At 36.3% G+C, this 9,513-nt stretch overlaps 1 long non-coding RNA gene across 1 annotated transcript; it reads right to left on the reverse strand.

Moving 5' to 3' along the window:
• Positions 1–6,271: 6,271 nt before the first annotated feature.
• LOC143051304 (uncharacterized) lies at positions 6,272–9,193 on the reverse strand. The gene is made up of 3 exons (XR_012970694.1): positions 9,094–9,193; positions 7,128–7,259; positions 6,272–6,325 (listed from the first exon to the last, which is right to left on the reverse strand). It is a non-coding gene; the product is annotated as an uncharacterized LOC143051304 (long non-coding RNA).
• Between the last annotated feature and the right edge of the window lie 320 nt (positions 9,194–9,513).

Here is a 9,513-nt window from a genome sequence, read left to right on the forward strand (position 1 = left end):
CTTACCTACAATGATGTATTATAGACTTATTACAAGGTTGTGGACAGAACATTGGTACCTGACTACATCCAGTATTCCGCTTTCCTACAATGGTGGATTATAGACTTATTACAAGGTTGTGGACAGAACATTGGTACCTGACTACATCCAGTATTCCTCTTTCCTACAATGATGTATTATAGACTTATTACAAGGTTGTGGACAGAACATTGGTACCTGGCTACATCCAGTATTTCGCTTTCCTACAATGATGTATTATAGACTTATTACAAGGTTGTAGACAGAACATTGGTACCTGACTACATCCAGTATTCCTCTTACCTACAATGATGTATTATAGACTTAATACAAGGTTGTGGACAGAACATTGGTACCTGACTACATCCAGTATTCCTCTTTCCTACAATGATGTATTATAGACTTATTACAAGGTTGTGGACAGAACATTGGTACCTGACTACATCCAGTATTCCGCTTTCCTACAATGATGTATTATAGACTTATTACAAGGTTGTGGACAGAACATTGGTACCTGGCTACATCCAGTATTCCGCTTTCCTACAATGATGTATTATAGACTTATTACAAGGTTGTGGACAGAACATTGGTACCTGACTACATCCAGTATTCCGCTTTCCTACAATGATGTATTATAGACTTATTACAAGGTTGTGGACAGAACATTGGTACCTGGCTACATCCAGTATTCCTCTTACCTACAATGATGTATTATAGACTTATTACAAGGTTATGGACAGAACATTGGTACCTGGCTACATCCAGTATTCCGCTTACCTACAATGATGGATTATAGACTTAATACAAGGTTGTGGACAGAACATTGGTACCTGGCTACATCCAGTATTCCGCTTTCCTACAATGATGTATTATAGACTTAATACAAGGTTGTGGACAGAACATTGGTACCTGGCTACATCCAGTATTCCGCTTTCCTACAATGATGTATTATAGACTTATTACAAGGTTGTGGACAGAACATTGGTACCTGGCTACATCCAGTATTCCTCTTTCCTACAATGATGTATTATAGACTTATTACAAGGTTATGGACAGAACATTGGTACCTGACTACATCCAGTATTCCGCTTTCCTACAATGATTTATTATAGACTTAATACAAGGTTGTGGACAGAACATTGGTACCTGGCTACATCCAGTATTCCGCTTTCCTACAATGGTGTATTATAGACTTATTACAAGGTTATGGACAGAACATTGGTACCTGGCTACATCCAGTATTCCGCTTTCCTACAATGATTTATTATAGACTTATTACAAGGTTGTGGACAGAACATTGGTACCTGGCTACATCCAGTATTCCGCTTTCCTACAATGATTTATTATAGACTTATTACAAGGTTGTGGACAGAACATTGGTACCTGGCTACATCCAGTATTCCGCTTACCTACAATGATGTATTATAGACTTATTACAAGGTTGTGGACAGAACATTGGTACCTGACTACATCCAGTATTCCGCTTACCTACAATGATGTATTATAGACTTATTACAAGGTTGTGGACAGAACATTGGTACCTGACTACATCCAGTATTCCGCCTACCTACAATGATGTATTATAGACTTATTACAAGGTTGTGGACAGAACATTGGTACCTGGCTACATCCAGTATTCCTCTTACCTACAATGATGTATTATAGACTTATTACAAGGTTGTGGACAGAACATTGGTACCTGGCTACATCCAGTATTCCGCTTTCCTACAATGATGTATTATAGACTTAATACAAGGTTGTGGACAGAACATTGGTACCTGACTACATCCAGTATTCCTCTTACCTACAATGATGTATTATAGACTTATTACAAGGTTGTGGACAGAACATTGGTACCTGGCTACATCCAGTATTCCGCTTACCTACAATGATGTATTATAGACTTATTACAAGGTTGTGGACAGAACATTGGTACCTGACTACATCCAGTATTCCGCTTTCCTACAATGATGTATTATAGACTTATTACAAGGTTGTAGACAGAACATTGGTACCTGACTACATCCAGTATTCCTCTTACCTACAATGATTTATTATAGACTTATTACAAGGTTGTGGACAGAACATTGGTACCTGGCTACATCCAGTATTCCGCTTTCCTACAATGATGTATTATAGACTTATTACAAGGTTGTGGACAGAACATTGGTACCTGGCTACATCCAGTATTCCTCTTACCTACAATGATGTATTATAGACTTAATACAAGGTTGTGGACAGAACATTGGTACCTGGCTACATCCAGTATTCCTCTTACCTACAATGATGTATTATAGACTTATTACAAGGTTGTGGACAGAACATTGGTACCTGACTACATCCAGTTTTCCGCTTACCTACAATGATGTATTATAGACTTAATACAAGGTTGTGGACAGAACATTGGTACCTGACTACATCCAGTATTCCACTTACCTACAACGATGTATTATAGACTTATTACAAGGTTGTGGACAGAACATTGGTACCTGACTACATCCAGTATTTCGCTTTCCTACAATGATGTATTATAGACTTATTACAAGGTTGTAGACAGAACATTGGTACCTGACTACATCCAGTATTCCTCTTACCTACAATGATGTATTATAGACTTAATACAAGGTTGTGGACAGAACATTGGTACCTGACTACATCCAGTATTCCTCTTTCCTACAATGATGTATTATAGACTTATTACAAGGTTGTGGACAGAACATTGGTACCTGACTACATCCAGTATTCCGCTTTCCTACAATGATGTATTATAGACTTATTACAAGGTTGTGGACAGAACATTGGTACCTGACTACATCCAGTATTCCGCTTACCTACAATGATGGATTATAGACTTAATACAAGGTTGTGGACAGAACATTGGTACCTGGCTACATCCAGTATTCCGCTTACCTACAATGATGTATTATAGACTTATTACAAGGTTGTGGACAGAACATTGGTACCTGGCTACATCCAGTATTCCACTTACCTACAATGATGTATTATAGACTTATTACAAGGTTGTGGACAGAACATTGGTACCTGACTACATCCAGTATTCCTCTTACCTACAATGATGTATTATAGACTTATTACAAGGTTGTGGACAGAACATTGGTACCTGGCTACATCCAGTATTCCGCTTACCTACAATGATGTATTATAGACTTATTACAAGGTTGTGGACAGAACATTGGTACCTGACTACATCCAGTATTCCGCCTACCTACAATGATTTATTATAGACTTATTACAAGGTTGTGGACAGAACATTGGTACCTGGCTACATCCAGTATTCCGCTTTCCTACAATGATGTATTATAGACTTATTACAAGGTTGTGGACAGAACATTGGTACCTGGCTACATCCAGTATTCCTCTTACCTACAATGATGTATTATAGACTTAATACAAGGTTGTGGACAGAACATTGGTACCTGGCTACATCCAGTATTCCTCTTACCTACAATGATGTATTATAGACTTATTACAAGGTTGTGGACAGAACATTGGTACCTGACTACATCCAGTTTTCCGCTTACCTACAATGATGTATTATAGACTTAATACAAGGTTGTGGACAGAACATTGGTACCTGACTACATCCAGTATTCCACTTACCTACAATGATGTATTATAGACTTATTACAAGGTTGTGGACAGAACATTGGTACCTGACTACATCCAGTATTCCGCTTTCCTACAATGATGTATTATAGACTTATTACAAGGTTGTGGACAGAACATTGGTACCTGGCTACATCCAGTATTCCTCTTACCTACAATGATGTATTATAGACTTATTACAAGGTTGTGGACAGAACATTGGTACCTGGCTACATCCAGTATTCCGCTTTCCTACAATGATGTATTATAGACTTATTACAAGGGAGTGGACAGAACATTGGTACCTGGCTACATCCAGTATTCCTCTTTCCTACAATGATGTATTATAGACTTATTACAAGGTTGTGGACAGAACATTGGTACCTGACTACATCCAGTATTCCTCTTTCCTACAATGATGTATTATAGACTTATTACAAGGTTGTGGACAGAACATTGGTACCTGGCTACATCCAGTATTCCTCTTTCCTACAATGATGTATTATAGACTTATTACAAGGTTGTGGACAGAACATTGGTACCTGGCTACATCCAGTATTCCGCTTACCTACAATGATGTATTATAGACTTAATACAAGGTTGTGGACAGAACATTGGTACCTGACTACATCCAGTATTCCTCTTTCCTACAATGATGTATTATAGACTTATTACAAGGTTGTGGACAGAACATTGGTACCTGGCTACATCCAGTATTCCTCTTACCTACAATGATGTATTATAGACTTATTACAAGGTTGTGGACAGAACATTGGTACCTGGCTACATCCAGTATTCCGCTTTCCTACAATGATGTATTATAGACTTATTACAAGGGAGTGGACAGAACATTGGTACCTGGCTACATCCAGTATTCCTCTTTCCTACAATGATGTATTATAGACTTAATACAAGGTCGTGGACAGAACATTGGTACCTGGCTACATCCAGTATTCCGCTTTCCTACAATGATGTATTATAGACTTATAACAAGGTTGTGGACAGAACATTGGTACCTGACTACATCCAGTATTCCTCTTTCCTACAATGATGTATTATAGACTTATTACAAGGTTGTGGACAGAACATTGGTACCTGACTACATCCAGTATTCCTCTTTCCTACAATGATGTATTATAGACTTATAACAAGGTTGTGGACAGAACATTGGTACCTGACTACATCCAGTATTCCTCTTTCCTACAATGGTGTATTATAGACTTATAACAAGGTTGTGGACAGAACATTGGTACCTGACTACATCCAGTATTCCTCTTTCCTACAATGATGTATTATAGACTTATTACAAGGTTGTGGACAGAACATTGGTACCTGACTACATCCAGTATTCCGCTTTCCTACAATGATGTATTATAGACTTAATACAAGGTTGTGGACAGAACATTGGTACCTGACTACATCCAGTATTCCGCTTTCCTACAATGGTGTATTATAGACTTATTACAAGGTTGTGGACAGAACATTGGTACCTGACTACATCCAGTATTCCTCTTACCTACAATGGTGTATTATAGACTTATTACAAGGTTGTGGACAGAACATTGGTACCTGACTACATCCAGTATTCCGCTTTCCTACAATGATGTATTATAGACTTATTACAAGGTTGTGGACAGAACATTGGTACCTGACTACATCCAGTATTCCGCTTTCCTACAATGATGTATTATAGACTTAATACAAGGTTGTGGACAGAACATTGGTACCTGGCTACATCCAGTATTCCGCTTTCCTACAATGATGTATTATAGACTTAATACAAGGTTGTAGACAGAACATTGGTACCTGACTACATCCAGTATTCCGCTTACCTACAATGATGTATTATAGACTTATTACAAGGTTGTGGACAGAACATTGGTACCTGGCTACATCCAGTATTCCTCTTACCTACAATGATGTATTATAGACTTATTACAAGGTTATGGACAGAACATTGGTACCTGACTACATCCAGTATTCCTCTTTCCTACAATGATGTATTATAGACTTATTACAAGGTTGTGGACAGAACATTGGTACCTGACTACATCCAGTATTCCGCTTTCCTACAATGATGTATTATAGACTTAATACAAGGTTGTGGACAGAACATTGGTACCTGGCTACATCCAGTATTCCGCTTTCCTACAATGATGTATTATAGACTTATTACAAGGTTGTGGACAGAACATTGGTACCTGACTACATCCAGTATTCCTCTTACCTACAACGATGTATTATAGACTTATTACAAGGTTGTGGACAGAACATTGGTACCTGACTACATCCAGTATTCCGCTTTCCTACAATGATGTATTATAGACTTATTACAAGGTTGTGGACAGAACATTGGTACCTGACTACATCCAGTATTCCGCTTACCTACAATGATGTATTATATACTTATTACAAGGTTGTGGACAGAACATTGGTACCTGGCTACATCCAGTATTCCGCTTTCCTACAATGATGTATTATAGACTTATTACAAGGTTGTGGACAGAACATTGGTACCTGACTACATCCAGTATTCCGCTTTCCTACAATGATGTATTATAGACTTATTACAAGGTTGTGGACAGAACATTGGTACCTGGCTACATCCAGTATTCCGCTTACCTACAATGATGTATTATATACTTATTACAAGGTTGTGGACAGAACATTGGTACCTGGCTACATCCAGTATTCCGCTTTCCTACAATGATGTATTATAGACTTATTGCCGAGTTTGACGTACTAACATTGGCAACACGACGAATGCTACACGTGAAGCAGGATCTGCTTACCTTCCGGAGTAACTGCGATCATTCCAATTTTGGTGGGGTTCGTGTTGCTTAGTCTGTAGTTATCTATGCTATGAACTATTGTTTTTCTGTTGGTCTTTATTTTTGCCATGGTTTTGTCATTTTGTTCGACTTGTGATTTTGAGTTTCCCTCTGGTATATTTTAAATCTTTAACATACATTTACGCGTTGATGTGATTTAAAAAAAAGTCACAACAAGCATTTGCTCTACGGCGAAAACTACTTAAACTTCTAATTCCACCTTAACATCGAACCGATTCATTTAAGAAGCATGCATAACTTTATTTGATGTGAAAAAAACATATATAGTATCAATTAGTGATATAACAATATCAGAACGATTCAGTTCAAAGGATTTTATTCATTTGATCGACACAGTGCATGAATGTTTGTAAAAGTTGTTGAATAAATTATAGTTAAAAAGTCACTGATGGTTTTTAAATAATACGATTTGTGCTTTAATTTTAGTTCATATATATGTTTCGGAGTTAAATATGGTGTTTATTCGCTTAACTAGTATACGATATTGTTTAGGTGTCAGCTGAAGCCCACCTCTAGGAGTGCAATTTTCTCGCTGCATTGAAGACCCCTTGTAGGCGTTATGCAGTTTTCTGCTATTTGTTCGTGTGGTTGTCTCTTTGACACATTGTCCGTTCCCATTTCTAAAAAAAAGTGTATTGATATGTCTCATACCTATAACGGGTGGCGGGAGATCATTCTTTGAAGACATGCACTCGGAGTGGCACCCTTCCAAGTCAACTCTGCAGTACTGTCCGTGGTCACATTCTGTGTCATGTAAACATTGTTTATGACAGTGTTTCTCACCTACAAACAAAAACAATATATATATATATATATAAAGTAAAATCACAAATATACTGAAATCTGAGGAAATTCACAACGAAAAGTCCCTAATCAAATGGCAAAATCAAAAGCTCAAAACATCAAACGAATGAATAACAACTGTCATATTCCTGACTTGGTACAGACATTTTCTTATGTACAAAATGGTGGCTTGAACCTGGTTATATAGCTAGCTAGACCTCTCACCACTTTTATGAAAGTCGCATCAAATTCCATTATATTGACAACGATGCGTGAACAAAACCAACAGACATAATAGGTATAAATGTCAAAAATACAGCAGTCAAAATTGTGTTATGATCTTAATCACTGTATTATATTCTTAGTAGTAAATACGGATAAACTGTACGTGTAATACAATTTATGACAATCGTGCTTATTAACCATCCGATATCAGTCACGGTTACAAAGTCTTTATCAAACCCTTAATCTGTATGACGTCAGGTAATCGATAGCAGTCATGGTTACAAAATATATATCAAACCCCTAATATGTTAAATACGTTATGTCACATGCAAAATACATACAGATTGGTTATACTTGAGGTAGATGTATATAATAAAGTGTATACTAGTGATTATGATATGGCTTTTTCATAAACAACCCTCAGCCAATATAAGAGCCTTTGGGATTATATTAGTGTCTCGGGTTGATACAGGTGTGATATTGAAAAAAATATATGATATTCTCTATGTATATAATCTATGGAAATAATAAAATGTTACTCATTAATCTACGGAAAATTAGAAATACAGCGTCATGTTCAACGTAAAAATATGAAATACATATGATAAAATAAATATGATAATAATGATGAATTAAGTATCCTACAGTACATTCCTTAAAAGTATGCAATAATCATTTTAACATCAGTATATGACAATAACCCTATCACATCCTTTATGTGCGTCTTCCGAGTCCTCATCATGATGTTCAATGATTGTCTGCTGTCACATTTTGGCTGTTTAATGTTGGATAGTTTCCTCATTGGAAAGAGTACCTTTTCTAAAGTGTTCTTAACAATTTAAAAGATTTGCTTGACAATGACATGATAATGACTACAATAATTTGTGTCTCTCATATTTTATAAATTTCACTCTGAAGTTACGTGTATGTAATAGTTTTATTGAGACAATTCTCACCATTGTTACACTGATGATTTATTAGTAATACACATCCTTGCATTTTAAATATCTCATTTTGTCGTACAAGTGAAAGGTTAAGACAGCTAGCTATAAACCAAGGTTTAATCCACTGTGTTCTACATAAGAAAATGCCTGTACCAATTCAGAAATGTGACAGTTGTTTTCCATTCGTTTGATGTGATTTATCTTTTGATTTGATTTGATTGATAAGGGATTTACCGTGTTGTATTCTCCTTGGAGTTCGGTATTTTTGTTATTTTACTTTTTGCAATTTATTCAATATCACTGAAACCCTAATATTGAACCGGAAAAATACATGTATGAATCAGTGATACAGATCAAGGCTTCAAATCACGATCTTTCTAGTACATGATTAATAAAATTAACGGTACCAATTTTGTTGCACCAGATGCGCATTTCGACAATACATATCAATACAAATTATAAACCACTAGTTGTTAGTAAATAAACTCATCAGAATTGTCATTTAGTATTTGCGACAGAGGTGTTTCTCCATTGCAATAGTTATTTACGTTTTATTTCATTATGTATGTCATGTTGAAGCAATAATTATATACTTACCAGAAACAAAAACTAATCCTACAACAATAAGGAAATGGATACACCCCATGATGTAAAACAATACTTACCAGAAACAAATACTAATCCTACAACAATAAGGAAATAGATACACCCCATGATGTAAAAGATTCAATGTTTATACATGAAAACGTGTAAGATAATATAAACCGTGAGATGTCATAGGAATTATGTCAAGAGATAAGGTCAAACCGAATATAGATCATTAACAGCATGATCCAGATAAAATAAAAGCCACCAAAGACTGTAGGATATGGTCCTTCTTCATAAACGCCGTCAAGGATTGGAACAAACTGCAACAAAATATCGCCTACGCAAATAGATATATGAAGATGTGGTGTGAGTTCCAATGAGACAACTCTCCATCCAAATATCAATTTATAAAAGTAAACCATTATAGGTCAAGGTACGGTCTTCAACACGGAGCCTTGGGTCACACCGAACAGCAAGCTATAAAGGGCCCCAAAAAC

Source organism: Mytilus galloprovincialis, chromosome 11 (assembly GCF_965363235.1).
Source record: "Mytilus galloprovincialis chromosome 11, xbMytGall1.hap1.1, whole genome shotgun sequence".
NCBI lineage: Eukaryota > Metazoa > Mollusca > Bivalvia > Mytilida > Mytilidae > Mytilus > Mytilus galloprovincialis.